The following is a 21,814-nucleotide window of genomic DNA, read 5'->3' on the forward strand; positions in this document are numbered from 1 at the left end:
CATTTCCACAGCTGACGATAGAATAACTGCAACTGGGAAAAGCTGATCAAGGGAAAATAAACAAGACAAGTGACACTGCACCCTCTCAAGACTAACCCTCAAAAATAACCAAGTGAGCTTGTGTGATTACTGTATTTTCAGACTTTTTGGTCAAGTGGAATAGGACACTGGAAAACACACCACATGCACATACCTAACAGTAGCAGAATGAGGAATTTGATTACAACCATTAAGATGAAATTAGACCTCCTTCCCATCAGCAGTTTTGAAGATTTCTGAATAGCTAAGGATGCTTGTTTTCCATGAGTTTAAAGTGGTTTATTCATCATCATTTGAGTTTCTCAGTGTATTTTTTGGATAAAAACATATTTTATAAGTCTGTTAGGAAACAATGACCTTCCAGTTTGTGATGTCATTTGCCTCTCTTGGCAAGGTCATTTTGAACTGAAGAAAATCATCTGTTGCTTTCATTTCAGACCTTTCATATCATCTATTGCCATTCTTTCCTTGTAACTCATGAGCATAATGCCTGCAACTCCATCACATCAAGTACCCCTTCCTCCTGCTGCTGAACAAAAGGGCAATCTTCTAACTGATTGCTACAGGGTCAGGTTTAAGGACTAGACCTTAAATCTGAATAGACAAGTTTAGCTGAAGATTAACTAAACTGCTGGTTCTGTTAAATTTTCAATATGAAAAGTCTGGATTTGTCAGTCTCTCCCACTGCCCATCACCCTCAAAGTCCACCTTTTCCAAGTGACAGTTAGATGGCAGCACCCCACAAGTTTAGCTGTAAGGACACCCAAAGTCAGAATGAAATTCTGATGAGACCAAGAGACCTTCCCACATTTACATGGACACATCCGATAGGTAAGGTTAAAAGCTGTTTGGTAAAGTTCTCTCTAGATATTTTTTAAGTAAACTACGTACAGACACTTCATAGCCTGCTTTCCTAAAAATATAAAGCCATACAGCCCACATAAACTAAAACGAACAGAAGGGAATACCCCAAAGACCATGAAATTCAGCGTATAGGAGAGAAAACCAAAGTTCTTCTACCCTGAATGCAGAACAGCATCATGAGTTCCACAATCATGTCTTCTGCTCCATGTTTACCAGTCTGCTAATGAGGCTTTAGGGAGCAGTCCATCATAACACTGGGAGAGGAATAATTTCCACAAGATAGGTTCATCCAAGTAATTCCGTAGAACCTTTCTCAAGCTGCTCACAGACATGAAATAGATTGAAAAGTATCAGTTTTGTTTGTTCCCTACTGGCGATTTTACGTATACAGTAGCAGCAATTTTGGTTGAAGTTTTTTGTGAAATCTTATGTATGTATACTATTTCAAAGAGACACTTCACATATTAACAGTCTCCTGATGACATCTACCAAGTACAGTTTAGTGCAGCCCTTCGTTTTATTTCCATGAGCAAAAGACCTAGTGGAACTGTACACCAGTTACCTTATGGTGGTTATAGAAATCTAATCCCATTTTGGGTTAGTACAAGTATGGAAGGACAGAAATGCTACACTTGAATTCCACATGTGGCACGATTCTCTAGACTCATCTACAAGACCAGCTGAAATCCACATGGTAGTTGCTAGTCTACTACGTCCACATAATGCATTTACTAACTTGCCACTTGCACCCTGTGACTATGAATTCTCAGTTTAGACTGGATCCCTCAACTTCCTGGGGAGGATCATAAATACATCAAGAGAGAGGACACACACAGAGATTGTAACAAATGTCAGCTAGTCCTTTGAACAGGGATCCCTTTGGGGATCTCCCAAGTACTGATGCCCCTGCCCACAAAAATCGAGTAACCCAAAAAAATAGCTTTAAGTTAAACTGACTTATGCAGTTCTGCAGTTATCTAGGCTTCACAAGGCCAAGCAATACCAAGCTTTATTTGAAAAATCTGAGAAAAAACCTGGACATATTCAGTGAGTAATAAACATATTAATCTTGTTAGTCTGTCAGTTGGTCAGCTGGCCCCAGCAGATGTTGACGACCACCTACAGAAAGCACACGATGGTTTCAAGAAGTACTATTTTGAGAGCAAACCTTCCTCAAAGAAGTGTTATGACCAGCGGTTCAAAAGAAATTTTAAATCTTTTCAGACATGAAGAAAAAGTAAGGGTTTGAAAAAAAAATCTCAATATTCAAGGCAGACAGGAATATATTGAGAAACTCTCAAAGCAAAGAGCTCAACATGATTTGTATTCTCACTAGTGTGAGGCCCTATTTCCTGGGCAATTATAATATCAGATGGACCCCTAGGAAAAACAAACACTGCAACTTTAAAGATAAGACGGAGAAGAACACCCATGGAAACCACCTTCAGGATGGTTTATATATACTATAGTAACATTACTGATGGAACGCCACTGCTCAAAGAGCAAAGAAGGGTTACGTGGGTGCAGTTCACGGGCTTTGCAAATGCCAGCCATCAGCAAAACGTAGTACTCAAGGAATCTGCGTTTATTGGAGAAAACTCAGTAAAAAGAGCTCAGAAATGCAACTGAGGATCCAGCCCAAGCATTACTTTCAAAAGCAGATCAAAAGGAAGCGTGGGTGCCTCAAAATCTTGACTAGAAAAGGAAAACAAAGTAAAGCCCACATGCCTGTTCTCTGTGCCACAGGGGATTGCCTCTGTTTCAAACTACCTGAAGACTGCTACAAATAAATGAGGCTTGTCTACACTTCTCATAAAGAAGCAGAACATATTCTTTTGCATGTATTTTCTTCCCCTCAAACAAAGAGCACAAGTGAATGCCATTGTTAGTTCTACCACACCAAAAGAGAGAAAATAAATTCCAGCTAACTCCTGCTGTGCAAAGACTGCTTTTTGAGCATGCACTGCATGAAACTGTCAGGCAGGAATTTGGAGGCATTCCCCATAATGATCACCTATATTAAGTCAGGACCAGCAAGGACAACAGATAGCAATGGAAGATTCACCACCAAGGTTTATGTACGTTGTCTGGTCGCATCCTCAGACCATACTGCCAAGGAGACCATTGTGGGCACTAGTCTTGGGGAAAAACCCCTGGCGCGTGAGCTGCCGTGTATCAAGCTCCTTGATCTAGATGCTGATACATCCAGGACTCTGGAGAATAAAGCAGGGTGGACCCATCACCCCGTAAGTATGGATAGCCGCCAAAAGGTTTCTTCAAACTTCTGAAATCCGTATCAGTAAGTGCCAATGCACGCATAGACTCAAGTGTGCGGAATTTAGCAAGCCACAAAACTGCAAAACCAAGGGTGTACAAGATCATTTTAACATGAGTGTGCGGAAGAAGAATATTCTGCTGTTTGACATACACTCCTAGTTTCTTTTATGCACGTTACAGTATATCTATCATTGGTTCACTGATGAACAAGATTGGATTATTTGTATACGGTACATTTAAGCAAGAACTGAAGTTATATTTATCACTGTGTCAAGAACCTTTCTTGATTAATGAACATGTGAAACAGTTGCTATAAACAAGCATTTCTCTTTTGATTGGAGAGTATTATCATTCATTTCCATGATTACTGACACTACGCTAATACTCAACAAAAGTTTTCATACCACACAAAGGAACATCCTCTGAACAATAAAAGCAGCTGAAAATTTTGACAGTGGTTTATTTGGTAACAAGCACAGCAGTTGGCTGCTTTTGCTCAGGGAGGAATAGTATGGAAAGAGGAGGAATTGGGGGGGAACACGAGAGGTTAGCGACTGGAAGAGAACTGAAGTAGTGCAGGAAGGGGAAGTAAAGTCACTTAAATGGAAATAACATTTCCACCTGTTACAGAAATAGCAGAACAGCCTCCCTCAATTCATTATTTCATTCATTAAATAGACAGCCCGTTTATTTTAATTTTCACTAGTGAATTAGTATGTTATCATTTGCAACACCTTTTACAAGATATTCTAATTATACTTAAACTAAATAATTTAAAAAGTTATTTTTCAATAAGTACCTTTGTTTTTTCTTATTTCTTTCAATTTAGGTAATATAATTTCACTCTTGGAGTGCTATTGTAACAAACCACAGTAAAATATTTAACCCAGATATATAAACATTTCAAAAAAACATCTCATTTGAAAACATATTTTCCCTTTAAGAGTTTTATGGAAGAAACATCTCAAATAAATTATTGTATTTAAATGCGGACACCTCTATTTTAAAGGTACTTGCAACAGCCGACATTGTAGCACAGAACTGCTCTTAGCAAAACAAATCTATGCTTGCATCCTCCAAATTATACACATTCATAGGAATAAAAATCTTTGACTTTATCCTGTCAGCTGTGGTGTATTTTCCTGACATTACAGAATTCAGATAACTAGAGAGGGAACAGTCTTTTAAAGGACTGTAGTACCAGTTTTAACTGCAAAAACAGCTGTTTGTCTCTTTGCAAACCTAAATCTTGGCCTGTGCAGATTAACAAAATGTAAAGGGTTCTTAAGAGCATAAACTGATTCTTGTTTTGCAGCTGAACAAATGTTTAGCAGCTCTTCTGTTTCTATTGCTAACCTGTTTTCCCGCTTTAGGAAAAAAAATAAAAAAAATAAAAAAAATAAAAAAAATAAAATAAAATAAAAAAATAAAAAAAATAAAAAAAATAAAAAAAATAAAAAATAAAAAAATAAATAAAAAATAAAAAAATAAAAAAATAAAAAAAATAAAAAAAATAAAAAAAATAAAAAAAATAAAAAAATAAAAAAATAAAAAAAAATAAAAAAATAAAAAAAAATAAAAAAAAAATAAAAAAAAAATAAAAAAAAGGAAAGGAGGAAGGTGGCCAAACCTGCATGAATTATCCTCCTTGTCCAGCCATACACTCTGTCAGAGCCATACTCTCATCCATATCTGGGGACAATAAAGAAAATAAAAGGAGGGGCAAAGACATCCTAGGTTTACAGTCAGGTACTCAGTTCCTTTGAAGCTGGCTCACAGAATTTAAGAATACGTGCGAAAGGGTTGATTACATCAGCACGCTCAGAAAGTCTCCGACACCATCGTCGCCCTCCTGTGCGACTGGCCATCTGCTGGAAAATGCCGTGCCCATAGCCAAAAGCTGTGTGTGGGCTGAAGGGCTGCAGGCAAAAAAAAAAAAAAAAATGCAGCAAATCCCCGAGATTAATGACTTCACACGTGCATCCCTTGTGCTGCAGCCCAGAGCTGGTTCCCCAACCCCCCAAAACCACCCAGCACTGCCACCACCATCACACGGTTTCCTTCCTCGTTCAGCAAAGATTAGCGTGTAGATCTGTCCATGCCATACGCTTGGCAGGGCCTCACGGTGGGATAAAAATCACCCTAATTACCCTTTCTCAGATACAGTCTCTTTCAAGAATACAGTCCCATGTCTGACGCTTCACCTTTTATACCTTTAGGGAAAATATGGAAGGGACAAAAAGCTTCAGAAAAGGTTGTTCCATGCAGAAAGTTTCTCACAACTCTTGACATTCATTTATTATTCATACCCCACCACCTCTCCCTATTTGATGATATGGCTTACAGACTGCAAGAGGTTTAAGATGGAGTTAAAAGTTGTTAGCAACCATTCTGTCATCATTTCCAGTCCCCACAAAAAGAAAAGCTGCTGCTTAGTCCATTCTTGCATCTCGAGAGAACAGGTAACTGGATCAACATCTGTTAGAAAGCGAAAAATCACTTGCAATTTAGTATATGTTTTCTCTGAAAAGACAGATCGTCACCTGGGATAGTTCAAAGGCCTTAGAAACCTGAATTAAAACTTGCAGTACGCAAGCAAAATAAGAAAGGAAACTATTTCATTTTTAAAGGTGCTGAATACTCATACTGCCCAAAGAAGTTAAAAAGCACATGCACACTTAGAAATGAAGCCAACAAACCACCAAAGCAGTGATGATCAAACAGTGGTCACCCAGAATGGACACTCTGGGTTTGCAACTGCTCCCTGGGACAGCAATGCCATTTGGCATTTCCCACTGGATCAATATGCCAACTTAAACATGATTTTACTATTTCAGCCTATAATGGTGTAAGTGAAATAACCTATGCAGATAAAAAATATCCACGCTGTTCATTACATGATGTCTACTTTATTGCTGTGACATCTACACTTTAAAGTGCAGACTAAATGAAAGGGTCATCACCAGAGCCTGGAATGAAAACAGGAATTGCTGTGTGCAACCTTCAAGGATTTTATTATAATCCTTTCTAATGTTCACTATGACCTCTAACCATTAATAGAACATATAGACAGCTGCTGCCTGAAGTAACCTGTCCCTTCTGTCCTCGGCCAATGTGAGAAGCAGAAGTGGCAAAAGTCCTGACCTTCCTCTGCAAAGGTTCCAGTGCTTTCTCTCACCCGGGTTAGGCTGGCAGCACTCTCCTTTGCCCGTACCTTCAGACTACTCACAGGATCTTTTTTCAGAGTACTGAAGCTGCATTCGTTCACTCCAGTCCAGCTGTGACCTGAGCACCTAGCACCGGTGTACCTACTGGTAATTTGTTAAGCTATGCATGTTACACCATTACTATCAGTTTGGCTATTCAGAAGACCTAAACTAAACGCAGTAACTTTGCAGGACCTCTGCTGGTATCTCTGTGTTTGGATCTTCTCTACCCTACCTTATGGGTACTGCCATCCGCTATTTTCAATTTAAAAACCCATGTATTCTTTAGGATCTTAGTTGCACACCAAAAAAAAAAAAAAAAGAAAAAAAAAAATCAAAACCTCTCCACCTCTAGCCTTTGAGATCTGTCAAGTACCATTTGAGAATATTGCCTATTCTGAAGTCACAGGGAAAAGAAGTTAATTTCCGAGAAAGATAGCATCTTCGACTGTTCATTTCTGTGCTAGCCAGCTAAGCCAAGCCCCGCTCCACAGGACTGCCTCACTTTGCTTGAGGACAGCGAGTGAAGTTCTTCGCATCATGGCTGGGGAAGAGGCAAAACAAGGAAGGTGCCTTTGCACTGACGCAGACCAGGCACATTCCCACCACCTGCTGAGAGTGCTGAGGCCCCTATCTTCCCGCAAGAAGGATAACAAGATGACCACAGCAGCTCCTCAAATGCTCCAACAATTCCCAAAGCGACTGCCCATTTGGCTCCTTAATTTTATGGCAAAGCACTTCTAAAAGCTTAACTCAGCTTTCAAGTCATTAATTTATACTTAACAGTGCTGCTTTTGGTCAATCAGACTATTTACAGTTTACTTTTCACCTTGAGCCAAGTCCAGTATTTAAGTATGACTAGCATAAAAAACATTTCAAAAGGCATTTCAATACACGTAAGACAACTCCCGCCTGTATGCAAAGGCCCCACCGACTTCTAAAAAGATTTAGCGTCAATGATTAAACTTGTAAGAATACATCCATTCACAGAAGTAGAGTCACACAGTTTTAATTTTTATTAAATTTGCAGTGAGAGAAAAGAAATGCCAAGAATGGTTTATAGAAACAGCTGAAATGCTACTAAGGAAAGAAATGACATTGGGATTAATAATTTCAAATACATGTGCAGCATTTGAGAGCAGAAGGGCAGTATAAAAATAGATCAAACCCTTTTGACAGGCTCTCATTTCTTCACACCATTCCAAGTCACGTTGCCTAAACTGGCAAGGTGAATTAGAAAAATTTAGTTCTGCACAAAGCATGAAATCTACTCTTTTGCAGAAAGCTAGCAAAACATTTATTCACAAATTAAGCTCCAAGTTAAGTAAAGCCGATGTTCTTAAACATACACAAAAAAGTCAAATAACTCAAGATTCAAGCCTCAAAAAAGAAGAATAAAGTTTATAACCAAGAGGACTAGAAACTATTCTTTGCGTCGCTTTGGTTTTAGTTTTTTTTTTTAAATTAAAGCACATATTCTCAAATAACCAATAACTTCCACGAAACCTTAAAAATTGTAAGTCATAAGAAAATTCCACAAGTTCAAAACACAGAGCGTGCGTCCTTCAGGTGGCATGTCAGTTCTTGTCAGGAAAGCAAATTTAACTCAAAATGAAACAGTCCTGAAAAATTCCATAATTCAGTTACAGAAAAGCTTGATTACTCCCTGTCAATGGATTTCTGAGTAAAAAAAGTTATAAAAGTTATCTTTATTTTCTTTCATTTTTAATTGCAGTAATTTATTGATTTCTGCAGGCTCTCAATCGGCAGCATCCCTATTACACTGAACAGTGCAACAATGCTGTGTAATCCCTACTGTAAACAATTATTTTGGTTTGGGTTTTTTTTGTGGATCTCTGGCTTGCTCATGGAGAAAGCACGAGGGAAACATAAGCCTAAACTGTTGCAATGTGCGTTTATCAGGGAAAAATTTATTAGCTTCAAGTTAGAAATGTACTCATCTTCCTCTTCAAATATGGATCTGCATCTGTTCCATTGGCTTCAGGGAAAAAAAATAATCCCATTTCTTCCACAAAATACAAATATGCATCTATGTGACGCCATTGCTGCTCACATACTGCTGGCAAGCGTAACTTACATGCCCTAGGTAAATAGAGTTAACCCCTAGATAAACTCCCAGAGTTTACCAACTAGTTCCAATTAATGCCAAAAGTCTAGAGGAGTACGGTTTTGGTCTTTAGCCGTAGTAAAGTGATTATAGCTGTGCCAAGGCAAACTTGAAAAAGGAGATTAATATCTGTGGAAAGAATATTTCCTGCCACAAGAAGCTCACTTCATGTGACAGTGACGGGTGTCCTGTGAAAACCACCGAGCTAGGCGGACTGCAGTTTGAACACAGAAATCACACTGGCAATCTTAAGTCAAAGCACTTCTTATCAGCGCCCAAACAGAAATTAAGCCAGTATTTTAAACGCTAAACACAACACAGATTCAAAGTTTCACATTCCCAACAGTCGCAAGGTGCTGAACGTAGTAGTCCTGAACGCCCGCTTAGCAACGCTACCGCGTAAAGGAGAAAGATGATACAATTTAATATTTTAAGGGTGAAAACACAAAGCGGTCTTTGAGTAACTGGAGTCTCATTCTGTCCATCAGCGGCAGCAGCTTGGACTCGACTTCGTTCTTGACCCAGGGTCTCAGAACACTTTACAAGAGGTACTTGTTTCTGCACCCCACTGGACAGAAACCGAGACGCAGAGACTTTAGGGAGCGATCCTGCAGCATCTCCTTGAAGCAACAGGACCCTGCTCAGCTCAAAGGATTTCTCTGCTTCGATTCTCCACTAGGACAAGACCCTACAAGACTTTCCTAGGAATAAAAGAAGCCTGCGATGCTTGCACACACTTAATTGTATTACTGCAGGCTACAAAAGTCTTGCTATATTCATTTTAACAAACTCTACTGGATAGTTATGCCTGAAGAGAAATTCGCTGCTAGGAAAAAAAACTGTTCATCCAACTTCAGTAGCAAATGCAAATAGCTAATTAACCTTATCTCCATTACACTGTCCTGACTTTGCAATACATCTGGCACAGATGCAAGAATTTGTTTGCCTTGTCCAAATCTTCTCATGTACGTACAGCGCCTACAGTCAACAGCCTCGGAGGCAAATCTGACTAGCAAAGATTTAGCCTGTAAGCATACCTCTACCTTCTGCACTGTATTCTCTGTGCGCACTTGTGGATGGCATTTCGTCATCACTTCTAATGTCAAAGAGAAAAATTGGCAGACATATGAAGGAAATTGTATTTAACTATCCGTTTACAAATAAAGCTCCATTTGTGCACTTAAGAGAGATAAAAACAAACTAGCCAAACCCTGTTCATATACACATTATCAATCCAAGGTGAATCGATCTATTATTTCACCCACCATGGGGTTTTTTTCTTCCCTAAAATAAACATGTGTCCAAAATATGTGCTTCAACATTCCACCTTTTCATAGGCTGTTTTAAATACAACTATATTTCCTTGGCCAACATTGGTAAGGATAAAGGAAAGCAAGTCGGACAGAAGGTCAGATTATACTGAAATGGAAGTATTTATCAGAACAGCTATTTCTGCCAAGGAAGATAATCACAAAGGTAAAGTCTCATTTGATCCTTAATTGCCTTGTGTGTTTTTAATTAGGAAGGGGGGGAAATTAACCTAGAGCTAATTACGGTCTAGATTCTACAAATATGCAAGTGCGTAATTTTATTCACCTAAGTGTTCCTCAGTGAAGTTATGCATGAGCAAATACGTTTGTAGCTTCAGGGAATAAATCTTGAATAACTTAACCTTTTAAAAACTTTTAAGTGCCTGCTTTATAAATATTCCTTATATCCAACCCATTTGTATTTTAGGCTTTACATATGAGATTTTTCTGCACATCAATCAATATTTGCTTTTGTTTCAGAAAAACAGTAACAGTTATGTTTGTGTTAGGAAATAAGCGGTACTTTTAAAGAAAGAATGTTTTAAATACGTGCCTTTATTCATTCCGGCCTGTGGAACTACAGTCTTTAGCATAATGACATCAAAACGTAGAGATTTGTAGCAATGCATTTTGATTTAGCACTGAATTAATTTTCAATGTGTAACACAATTAGTTTCAAGGGAAGAAACTTCCCAAAACCTCTGTACCTGCAGGTCCTTGCTGGTTTACTCACCGCTGGAAGAACTTTCTGGAACATGGTAAAGGGGCAACCTACACTCACTGATGCTCTCCCCGCACCATCGCTACCCCAGTCTCTTTATTACATGCAGCGATTTGTGCCCTTTTCTTCAAACTCTGTGGACCTGTATCTGCAGTCCTGCAAGACACCACAGATGACTCCCAATACCCATCATATAGGGCTCAAAATGGTAATAAAGACTTCCAAGAAAACGCCCTCCCAGCCGGCCATTGCACCACTAGATGAGGACTTGCTTTACATCCAGACTCAAACAGAAAATAACTCCGTCAGCCTGCTTTCCCAAGGAAATGTTTAGACTTGCTTATCTGCAGATAAACACGTCTGCCAGATCCTCACTAATAAGTTTTGAGCCTATTGGCCAATTATAACCAAATTTGACATAGGTTTGGAGGCCTAAAAGATATTCACTCTGACAAACGGCAGAAAAGCAGGCAGCTGGGCTGAGAATCCAGCCCCAGCTAGGGACCCTGTGAAGAGAAAGGCTCGAGAGCAGGGAATTACCGCTTGGCTAGCGGGGACTCCACCCTGGGGATGCAACGCCAAAGAAAAGAGGTTTCCTTGGGTTTTCCTTCGTATCAAAATCCTGCAGCATATTCTGTGTGTGAGAACTCTCACGTAACGAGAATTAAAAGGTATTATTGCCGGTGTACCAGAGACAGCCAGATACCTGCACCTCTGTGTGTGTGCTGCCTGCCTAAGCACCCACACCTGGCTGTGCGCACACAGCGCGGCGCGAACCCATCATAAAGAATAATTGATCACATAGGAATATTTTTACAGCTTGATGAGGTGTTGACGTTTCAAGCAGGGAAAAGTAAACTTGGTAATGTAATGCATGAAAAACCTGGTATAATGTAATCAAACAGTACTTTATAAAGTATTTCAGTTACCTCAAAATCATTTCCTTATTACAAAAAAAAAAAAAAAAAAAAAGTAGTCCAGCCCTTACAGAAGCTGTGATAGGTAAATCTTTCCTCCATTCACGCACTCAAAGGAACAAGGTTGTTGACGTAAAGCATGATAGGATTCATAGATATCATCAGAATGTTACCATTTGTAGGCTTTTTGAAAACCGTATCATATAACCCTTGTTACATTTTTGCTGCCTCAACCAGATACAAAACAGCAAGAGGAAAGCGCTTACCAGAAGCAAGCCCAGTCTGAAGCGTGCGCTAGTGCAGAAACCAGTTTGGCACATGCAAACTTTAGACCAAAGTGCAGTGTTTTCTAATCAATTTCCTCCAAATTCCGCCTATCAGTGGCAACGTTTTCAGTTTGTTCAAGACAATTTAAGAACAGGAGCTCATATCTTCTGAAAAGGAACAAAAATCCAAATGGTAATAAGTCTAAGATACATTTTATAGTTTGTTTTATGAGGTACCACCAATAAATCTAATCTGTTTCCGTTCAATATTTGTGACTTGTACAGCGTAATGATCTAGATCATTTTAGCATGTTCGAGCCAAATACTGATACATCTATAAATCCTCACCTACTTCTTAAGTAATGACCAAGATACCCATGTTGCTTTATATGCTGTTCTATCCTTGCAACTACCCTAAGGTCAGTAGAAAATGCCTGTCACAAGTTTTTAGAGACTTTTCTCATTTGTCCCGTATTCTAGCTGCAGGTTGCAAACAACTTTGCAATGGCTGTTGTTAGCAGCGGTGTTTAGGCTGGACCCAGAGACACCCCTTCACCCCTCCCAGCACACTGCATCGGATATTACAATTCGTAAGATAAAGCAAAGCAGTCCCTTCCCCACAGGATTTACAGTCTAGGTAAGTGCTTTGTAGTCAACGGCAAGCAATCGGTGTTTAAGAAGCAGAGCAGCTCATAAACATTCATCTAAAAAAAAAAAAAAAAGTTAATCTTATTTCTTGGGAGTAGTAACACATCATTTCCCACCTGAACATCAGACTTCCTCTCATTGTTTCCTTGCACCTGGCAACAGATATTATGTCTTACGTATTGAAGCTCTTGTTTTCTAGGAAACAATACACAGAGAAGAATGACAGAAACAGGCAAGAAAGATGAGACCCTGGGAACAGCCTTTGTGAATCTGTCAGTTTACATCATTACCAACCAAAGTTCTTTAAAAGAGAGTTTCAAGACCTGAGGGCTTGATACTGCAAAGCTATGAGTGCTCCAGCCTCACTGCAGCAACGACCCCAGCACATGCATCACTTTAATTACACAAGTGCACCAATTAAAATGGACCCGCTCATAACCGTAAAATTAAGCATGTACTTAAGTGCGAACTTGAAGCCAGGGCATTCAGTATACTGACCCACGGGAAGGACTGCTAGGTCAGGGATGCACTCACGCTCACAAATACAGATAGGTACAGACACAACTACCCCAAAGGCCTGAGTTGTGTTGGTTTTTTTTTTCCTGATTGCACAAGTGTCAATCAAGAGCAGCTCAGCTGAAGCCAAGCAGGGTAGTAGGTTGTGGGAAGACAGTCAAGGCCCTTAGGTTGTATTTACTGTGATGGATTCCTTATTTTGAAATAACTACAAAACTGTTTCATAACAATGCAGAATTTCAACACATGAACCAGAGAATCTACTTACGAGCAGATTATGAATTCATCACATCACTCTAATAGTAAAATACTGCTTTGGGTTTATTTGTTGCTTTGAAAAAACCTCTGAAAGAAATCCACTCCCTGCACATGCAGCCTCTGCCAGGAAAAGAAAGTAAGAGTAAGTGGTGTCAGAAGCTTCTCGCTAGTTGTCAGACAGAGGTGATTTTGTCCTCTGTAGGCAATCACATGGAAGCCATTCTGTCAAATTAATGTACACCGCCTCCGTGAGTTATTCCCAGACTGTAGCTTTTAACATCGTAACTTTAACGTGCCTCTTGTTCAAAATGATCCATTCTCTGAAAATAATGATGACTGTACTCATTTCCTCCTCTTAAGGTAAACTTCAAATGAAGCAGAAGAGAGCATTTCAGCCTGAAAAGGACACAGCAGAGGAAACACTGGAAGTTTATAAAAGCATGAATGGGACAGAGCAATAGGGACCAATTCTGCACTCCATGCCAGACATAGGTGCTACCAAGCAAAGGTTCAAAATAAAATGGTGCGGTGTTTGACACAGCATAAAGTTAAAGCTATGAAATTCCTTGCCACAGCATGTTACAGAGGCTAAAAGTTTACGCGGGGTCAAGGGGCAATCAGAGAAGTTCGTGGAAGAGAAAAATCAGTGAGGGCTATTAAAGACAGCAGCTCACCCTTAGGAAGCATCCAAGCTACAAATGATTGCATGCTGAGAGAGCCTTCTGGAGAATTATCCTTACACGCCTGCCTCATTTGTACCCGCCCGCCCCCCCCCCCTCACCCCCGGCACCACTTTTTGCACTGTCAGACCCGGGACGCTAGACAGACCTCCGGTTTTATCCACAAGAGCCTCCTAAACAGTGACACTTTCTGGAATTTACATTCATCAGGGTCTTAAGTAGCCAAACGCTATGTTTCTGAACAGTGACACAAAAAAAAAAAAAAATCTGACTAGTAATCAGAGTTCACATCAGTCCATCACAAGTGAGAAAGCCCATCAGTTAACAACACCGTCTCACCGCGTGAGAGATTACCACTTCCCAAAGACTCGCAGAGTCCTCCATCATCTTCACTTACAAAACAAGACGTACCTTGACAAATTGGCATTTTGATTTAAAAGCCCGTTTCGGGAGCACTGGAGATTAATCGCCAGCTTCTGGCGTGCAAGTAACGAGATTGTATCAAGGCTCGGCGTGCCACCGAAGAGAGGAGGTCCAAGGGCTTCCCACCAGCCTCCCAGCTGGGGCGAGAACCACGCTCCGCCACAGCTCCTTGCGCTGCCCTAAGTTAGGAACAGCCTAAAGCAAATGCTGGACACCACGCGTGGGACGGGACGGGCCGCCAGCCCGCTGCGGAGCTCGCCGAGCGCCCCAGCCGGGCAAGCAGAGCCCCGTGTTTGGGCTGGAAGGCGGCGATGAGCTTTCGGGGCGCTCCCCGCGCTTAAGCGGGCGCGAAGTCACCCGGGGCCACCCCGCCGCGCCAGGCGCTCGCCGGCCTCTGCCGCCGGCTCCCCGGGACCCCCCTCTCCGCCGCGGGCAGCCCCGGCCGCGCAGGTGCCCGGCCGCCCTGCCGCCGCCGGGCCGCAGCATCCCCGCTCCGCGACACCCGCTCCCCGCCGTCCTTACCGGCTGCGGCGGCTGGCGGGCTCCGCCGGGCCGCCTCTCCCGCCCGGCTCGCACGCACCCCCTTATCCCGCCCGGCTCGCAGCCTCTGCGCTGGGGTTTGGGGTGGTTTGGGGTTTTCTTTTCCCCTCCTCTCGCCCTCTCCAGCTCCCACTAGTGATCGCACTGCCGGCCAGCCGGCGGAGGAATAGGCGCCGCCGCCTCCTCCCGCCCCCCCGCGGGCAGCCGGCGCGGAGCTGCCGCCTCTCCGGCCCCCGCCGCCACCCGAGGGGACCCCACGGTCAACCCCCCGGGGTCTGCCCAGCCCCAGGGATGGGGCTTAACGGGCCGCTTACCCGCGTCCATTAATCACTCGCCAAGTAAGCGGCCGCCGCGTCCTGTCCTCCCACACCGCCGGCCAAGTCCCCCCGCGCTTGGCTGGCGAGACGGGGAAGATTTAAGAGAAGCGAGGCAATTTACTGCCGGGATTAAATTAACAACGGAGATAAAATGGACAGCGTGGGAAAGGCCGGTTGAAAAATGGATCGCCGATACGTCGTATAGCATTTATAGCATCGGCAACAATTTATGGCAAAGCATAGGCTACACCACAGCCCCAGCATAGATTCTCCTGCTGTAACTTGTACTACATCTCACAGGCAGTCCACCACCATCCCCTGCTACCTTACAGGCACGACAGAAAACTCAGCCCAGGGTTTTCAATCTCAGTATTATTTTACTACTATTTCCTGTTTCTATGATTGATTGAAGTAAAAAACAGATCGTCAGTTCAGGTTATCAATTTAGAAGTCTGTGACCACAATTTAGTTTGTCATAACACATGTTAAAATTTGTGACTTCTAAGAAAAAAGTTAATTTAAAATGGGAATATTTGAGGTATGACTACATTAGCATTTTAGTGTGCATCAGGAGCGTACTTTGAAGCAGTTGCGGAACAGCCTCAGAGCACAGACCGCAAGCAGTGAGCCAGAATATGCATCCCGAGAGTGCACCTAACGTGCTTGGGGGCCAACAGGCATCCCGTGCACAAGGTGAGGCTGCAGCCAGTTCAAATGCATTGGCCTGAGCACCACGTCCTCAGCACCAGCTGTTTCAGATGGCAAATCTACTGGGCCACGCTTGCTGGTGGTGCAGGCACACATTACCCTAATCTCGCATAATTTCTATTTCTCACACTCAAGAGGAGTTAATACTCTCGCTTACTTTCCGAGGGGGTCAATATATGAATGTTACATACATATACACAGAAGCTAGTCTATCCCCCTTTGACTCAGAACATTTAATTTACAGAATATTGCATCAGTATTTTGAGGAAGCTTCATGGAGGAGAGCGCAAACTAGCTTCAAAGAAGGAGAGCTTCTTCCACTGCATCCCTCTCTGTTCTTAGGCCCAAACTTGTACTCTCTCCACCACTGCAAGCATGTTTTTTTGTGGTTTTTCTTTTGTTTTTTTTGTTTTTTTTGTTTTTTTTTTTTTTTTACTTTACATATCAATACTAGAGGCAGAAATGGAAAAAGGCTTATTACTAGCTGAGGCAAAATTGGAAACGAGGAAAAAAAATAGGAGAAAGCTTGTTCCAGCAAGATTTCTGGACTGCTGTTTTATGAAATCTGTGTATGCAAGTTGTCCTTGTGCACTTCATGCTCTGCACTTTTTTTGGCCTGTATGCTAGGCACAGCTCATTATAACACAGGTATATTGTCTATCGTGAGCCTAAGGTTTCCCTCTCAGCAAAGATGGTTCACCTGTTAATTGGTTTCCCTCTTCTGTTTGCCTCCTGCACACAAACAAGAGAAGACTGAGACAAATAGAAGTACTGGCTCTTCTAGAAAACAGCTGAATAGCTACCCCATGCTGCACTGGCACGAGAAACCTAGAAAACAGATAACTCAAAGAGGAAAAAAAAATAACCAACCACCCTCAGGAAGTAATAAAGAGAGGGATGAAAGGGAAGAGAAGACATAAAAACAAATAGAAAGGGAACAAAAGGTAGGTGTAACAGAATTAAAAAGTACCATAAAGTGAAACAGTTGGCAACGAGAAAAGAGGCATTACGAACACCTTTGCTTCTCACTGCTGAACTGAGAGATCTGAAAAGCGTGATCATCTTTGAAGCACAAAAAATAATTAAGTATCTATTGAGTATGTGAGAATCAAGGATTTGTGCTATACTGCCGCAACACCAGCGTGCAGCCCAAAAGGAGCTATTTGTTTACCAATTTCCTTGAAAACATATGGCAGATCTTCAAAGACGCATGCCCTTCCGAGCTCCAGTGAATCAGCAGCCACAGAAACTATGCAGTCCTGGACCGAGCTCTAATGAAAGCACGAGAATTTCCCCTTCTCCCCACAACCTCCAGCTAATCTTTTCTAGCTGGATCACTTCAGCCACCATTCTTTAACTCCTAATTCTACCAGGCCTGATTATAACAGCACTTGAATGAAAACGTTCAAAATGCTGAGCTCCCGGTGGTGATACTGAAAAGGAGATGCAGTGTTTCTGAACAAGACACTGTTTGAGTTTGTTGGGCAATTGTCTAAATCTTCTATCATTGCTAAGGTAAACAGATGAAACCACAAAAGTGTTCAAGCCTCCTGGCAAAGTTTTCAGTGTGCTCTCACCTTCCTGACCTCGAAGTGTCGAGCGTTGCTCTACTCCTCTGCAATTCCTTCAGATACTACGTGTTGTCAGTGGAGGAGAATCCCCCCTCCCCGCCCAAACGCGTGCAAATAAACCATCCGGTGGAAAAACAAATATTGTGTGATCTCTTCGCCTTTTGTCTACATTTAGAAAAGACAACATAATCCTTTCTATTCTAGAAGTGAATGCTCTATTCCTTTCCAAAACAGTAGTATTCTCTTCCTGTCCTGTGAAGAGCTCCACGGCTCTGCACTTCATGCATTGCTTTTACTCAGTAAACAGCTTCACCAAGTCTGTCACTGAGTGGCCCTATGTATTTCACAAAGGAAAAGCAAACACACCCAACCAATTTATTCCCATTTTCCTAACTGTTGATCAGACATTATGATTTTCCTACTGTACCAAAGTTGCAGGTTTCAGTAACGCAGAAAGAAATGCTGTTATCATGCCAGATTAAATAGTGTTTTGTTCTTTATGGTAGAGGCAGGACGATACAATATTTCATGGCTTTCTTACAGTTCTGTAACACGATTACATCTCATCTTCAAAACTCAATACCAAACTTCATTTGTCTTTGTTTACTCACGGATTATGGCTGATGGGCCTCTGCCATCTGTTTGCTGGAGTACAGTGTCTGTAGTGCAGTGCTGTGATTTTCAAATCAACCCTTAAACTGCGATAAACAGAATATCAAAAAGCTCCATCAGCCAGCTAGAAAATGACTTAGGAAAGAAATAATTGCCACATACACTTTGTCAGAAATGCCTCTGCTTCTCAGGTATACTGGTCACCCACCAACGTCTCTTGTAGCATGCTCAATTAAAAAAAAAAAAAGTGAAATACATTTTAATGGCCAAGAGTTGATCCAAATGTTATCCACAGATTCAAGTTATGCTTATTTATATGCAGCACAGTCTTATTTTGTATTTGCTGTGCAAACTCTAGAAGCTTAGGATCAAATGTACCTCTTGTTACCTCACTGTGCCATAGGATGCATGTGCACATATATGTGTTTGAGTGTGTGTTACAATGGGAACAAAACACTGATAGCCCATCTCAATAAAAGGAGAGGAACAAAGAAGAAAGGGTACACGCTTCCCATGTGAAATGGTAGTTGCAAGAGGGACAGAGAATTGGAAAGAACATAAAAGGCACTATATTTGAACAGAATTATTTAAGACAGCCGTTCCCAAACTGAGATCCAGGGACTAACTCCCTCCTGGGGAGAGCAGCTGGCTGCCTGCCCCAGCATCTTCCACCAGCAAGAGGAGCCAGCAGTCAGTCATAACATCCTCCACAAGTTTCAATGGGCCGGAGTCCCCTCCTTATGAATTTCTGGCATTCACAATCCTTATTGATTTAAATGGGGCTCGAAAGCCATCAGAACTGCACGCTAGACATCTTTACTAAATAAGAAAGTTTACAGTGCAGAAGTCTTTAGAGGAAATTTAAAAGAATAAAAACAAATGACTGTCTCTAGGACAATAGCAGCGGGAAAGAATGCCCTCCGATTAAAAATAAATCTGTTGCCTGTAATGTTTTTAACTTCAGCTAAACTACTCAGTCTTAAACTGCAGAAAAAATATCCTGGATTTAGGGTACATGGCAAAGCACTCGCATACACGTGGCTGATAGCAGCAGTGCACCCGAGTCCAGCAAACAGACTTGCACAAAGAGCTCTTCACTTGCCTAAGGCTTCCATGGACTGGGACTTCAGGCTCCACTTTTTCATGGATTTTGTTATTGTTTTTCCAACCTTCGGCAGTATTTTATAGCTTCTGCCCTCTGAACCACTAACTATTTTTACAATATGGATTAATCCCTTTTCCAGTTTAAAGAAACAGCTGAGATAGCAAACTTTAACAATTTCATATTCTGAACTCTAATTAGTTTAATGTAATGTTATTTGTTCAGGAGTGCTGGTTCTTTAGTCAAATTTCAGTATAATCCCAACATAATCCCTGATTTTTTTTTCCCCTTTTACATCTCGTACTTCTCTCAAACATTTTTAAATGTTTTGATCTACTAAACACTTACTGTGTGCCTTGTTTTGTGCTACAGTATTTTCTTTGATCACTACTTTGAAACTGAATCCAACAGGTGTTATTTTAATTAAAAGCAATTCTGTCATCATTCTTTTAGAATATTAATTTCATTTCACTACTATGGAGTATACTTGATGCATTTTCTTCCTCTTGCAACTCCTTAATTTAGGACTCACATAATAAGTATGACTTTTATATTTACTGTTTGTTATTTCTATATAGGGTGCATATCTAGAAATATTCTTATTCCTCCTATATTGTAATGTTATTTGATATTAGTGGAATTTCCTCTTGGATTTAAATCCTCGAAAAGGGGTGGGCTTTCTGGAGAGCATAAACTGACCAATTTAATGCAATAACAGCAGTTCTCCCTGAATACAGCTGTGTTCTCACAGGGGATGAAATTCAACCTTTTGCAGAATGACAGAGAAAGACCTAGGTATTCCTCAAGATATCAAAATAAAGATAGGGGCTTGATCTTGAACCAGCCACAGGAAGTTCTTGGAGCTTATCTAGAGAATTATACGACTGCCACCTGGAAAATAGACACTGGTGGAAGTGCTTACAAAGCCAGCTGAGCCTGCTTAGAAAAAGGTAAATTTCTTTATTGAGATCTTCCTTTGGATGCGTTTTGCCTTTTCTCAGTGTATTAGGCTTGATCTGGAAAATGGGAGTATGAAAAGGGCTGATTTCAACACCCACCCACCACAAAGAAGCCCCATGCTGAGAAGCTGTTACATTCTCCCAGGGAAAGGACCAGGGTCTCACTTTGTTTAAAATTAGGTGTCCTTTTATTTGTGGGTACCCATTTTGCCAACCACAGGCCCAACTATGGTGTGCATTTCTCCTGTACCCAAAGTAGAATATGTAAAAACACAAAAGACATTCATTGGTTCGTAAAAGGATCCTTTTCATTTGTTCACTGCTGTATGGTGTGGAGTGCAAAGAGCAACAAGCCATGGAAAACAAAAGAAAGCTGACATGTAGAACATTGCATGTCAGGGATAAAACACCGCTAAGAGCCAGGGAATTGTCATCACACTGGAGTTACATCAGACTATAACCATCCCCAGCACTATTTCACTAGCTCTCCCCATACACACCACTGTTGCATGGTGATCTGTCAGTCACACAACTCTAAAAATAACAGCCAAATATGCTCGCAGTTATGGCACTCCTTCCTTCCTTGATGTGCTATGCTTTCAAGATCTGCCATGTCACATAATCCATTGGACTGCTTCTCTCTTTTGCAATGCAGAGATGATTTCCCATGGTTTAGTATCCTGGCTTTCTCCTGATGAGGCTCCAAGGAGTCAGCCTTTTGATGAGTTAATGACAGAGCACTGCATCAGGTGAAACCCAATGGGTACAATGCCCAGAAAATTAGAAAGTTTCTTTGTCTTCAGTTTGTTTTAAAAAAATAGAAATCTCTTGGCAAGAAAACATTTAAAACAGCATATGCAGCCAGGAATGACCCACCATATCCCTTCCCCACCCCCAGCTTTGCCATGCCTTCACATGACTCAGGTTTAAAATAGTCATCATTGTATATTCTCCCCTACACACGCTGGCTATGGGACTAGCTGCGTATTGGAACTTTGGAAACCTAGTCATTTGAGACAAATCCTGTATTAGAGTTTCTCTTCTGAAATAAAGAGAAATGTCATCATAAAAGAACTTAAATCTTTGTAATGTTATTAGGAGGAAAGAGAAAACTTTAAAACCAATTTTCAGTCATGAAAAATGGTAACCAAACAACCCAGAGGTAAATACCATTAAAGAAGCAAACAAGAAAATAATCACCACTTACATGTAGTTTCCAATATCCAATTACAGTAAGAGATACAAACAAACAAAAAAAATCATTTGAGAGAAGATCCTTTGCTCTCCAACTGAAGGCCTTAACCAGAGGTTGGGGAGCCCATCTTTCCTTCCCCGGCCCAGTCATTCCAGCTACTCCACACACAACAGCAGAACAATTTCCAGAGAAGCCAGGGAAAGTTTCCCTGTCCTACCCCAGCCTTCTCATGAGAGAGATCCTAAGCTTCCCACTAGCATCTTTTACCCCAGCCACTCTCCTGGAACATATTGCAGCTCAGATGCAGAGATCCCCATGTCGTTATGTCTTTTATAAAGGCTACCGGAGATAAGGCGACGCATCCCAGCCATATCGTTAGGGTACTGCTCGGGTTTAAGGGGTTTTATTGGCAGACATAAGCAGGGAAACTGAAACAGCTTGCATTTACCAAAAGTCATGTGAAGAAATTTCTTCAAATCCCGGACCATAGAGTAATTGGATACCACAAGCGGTGTTACAGTTGTTGGTGTAGATAAGAATTGGGAGAAGAACCAGTA

General features: G+C 41.3%; 1 protein-coding gene across 5 annotated transcripts in view; it reads right to left on the bottom strand.

Annotated features, from left to right (window-relative positions):
• Positions 1 to 21,814, bottom strand: part of BMPR1B (bone morphogenetic protein receptor type 1B) — a 269,885-nt gene that overhangs the window by 242,822 nt on the left and 5,249 nt on the right. The window contains exons 1-3 of one of the 5 annotated variants that reach the window (XM_074589522.1): positions 14,776 to 14,855; positions 12,493 to 12,571; positions 11,729 to 11,893 (exon numbers count right to left, since the gene is read on the bottom strand). The exons of 2 other annotated variants lie outside the window; for them this stretch is intronic. The gene's annotated coding sequence lies outside the window, so the exon portion shown is untranslated. Of the gene's footprint in view, positions 1 to 11,728; positions 11,894 to 12,492; positions 12,572 to 14,775; positions 14,856 to 21,814 lie in introns of those variants that run through there. 2 more of the 5 variants (XM_074589523.1, XM_074589524.1) reach the window with 2 other exon arrangements.

The sequence above is a fragment of the Larus michahellis genome, chromosome 5 (assembly GCF_964199755.1).
Source record: "Larus michahellis chromosome 5, bLarMic1.1, whole genome shotgun sequence".
In the NCBI taxonomy this organism is placed as follows: Eukaryota; Metazoa; Chordata; class Aves; order Charadriiformes; family Laridae; genus Larus; species Larus michahellis.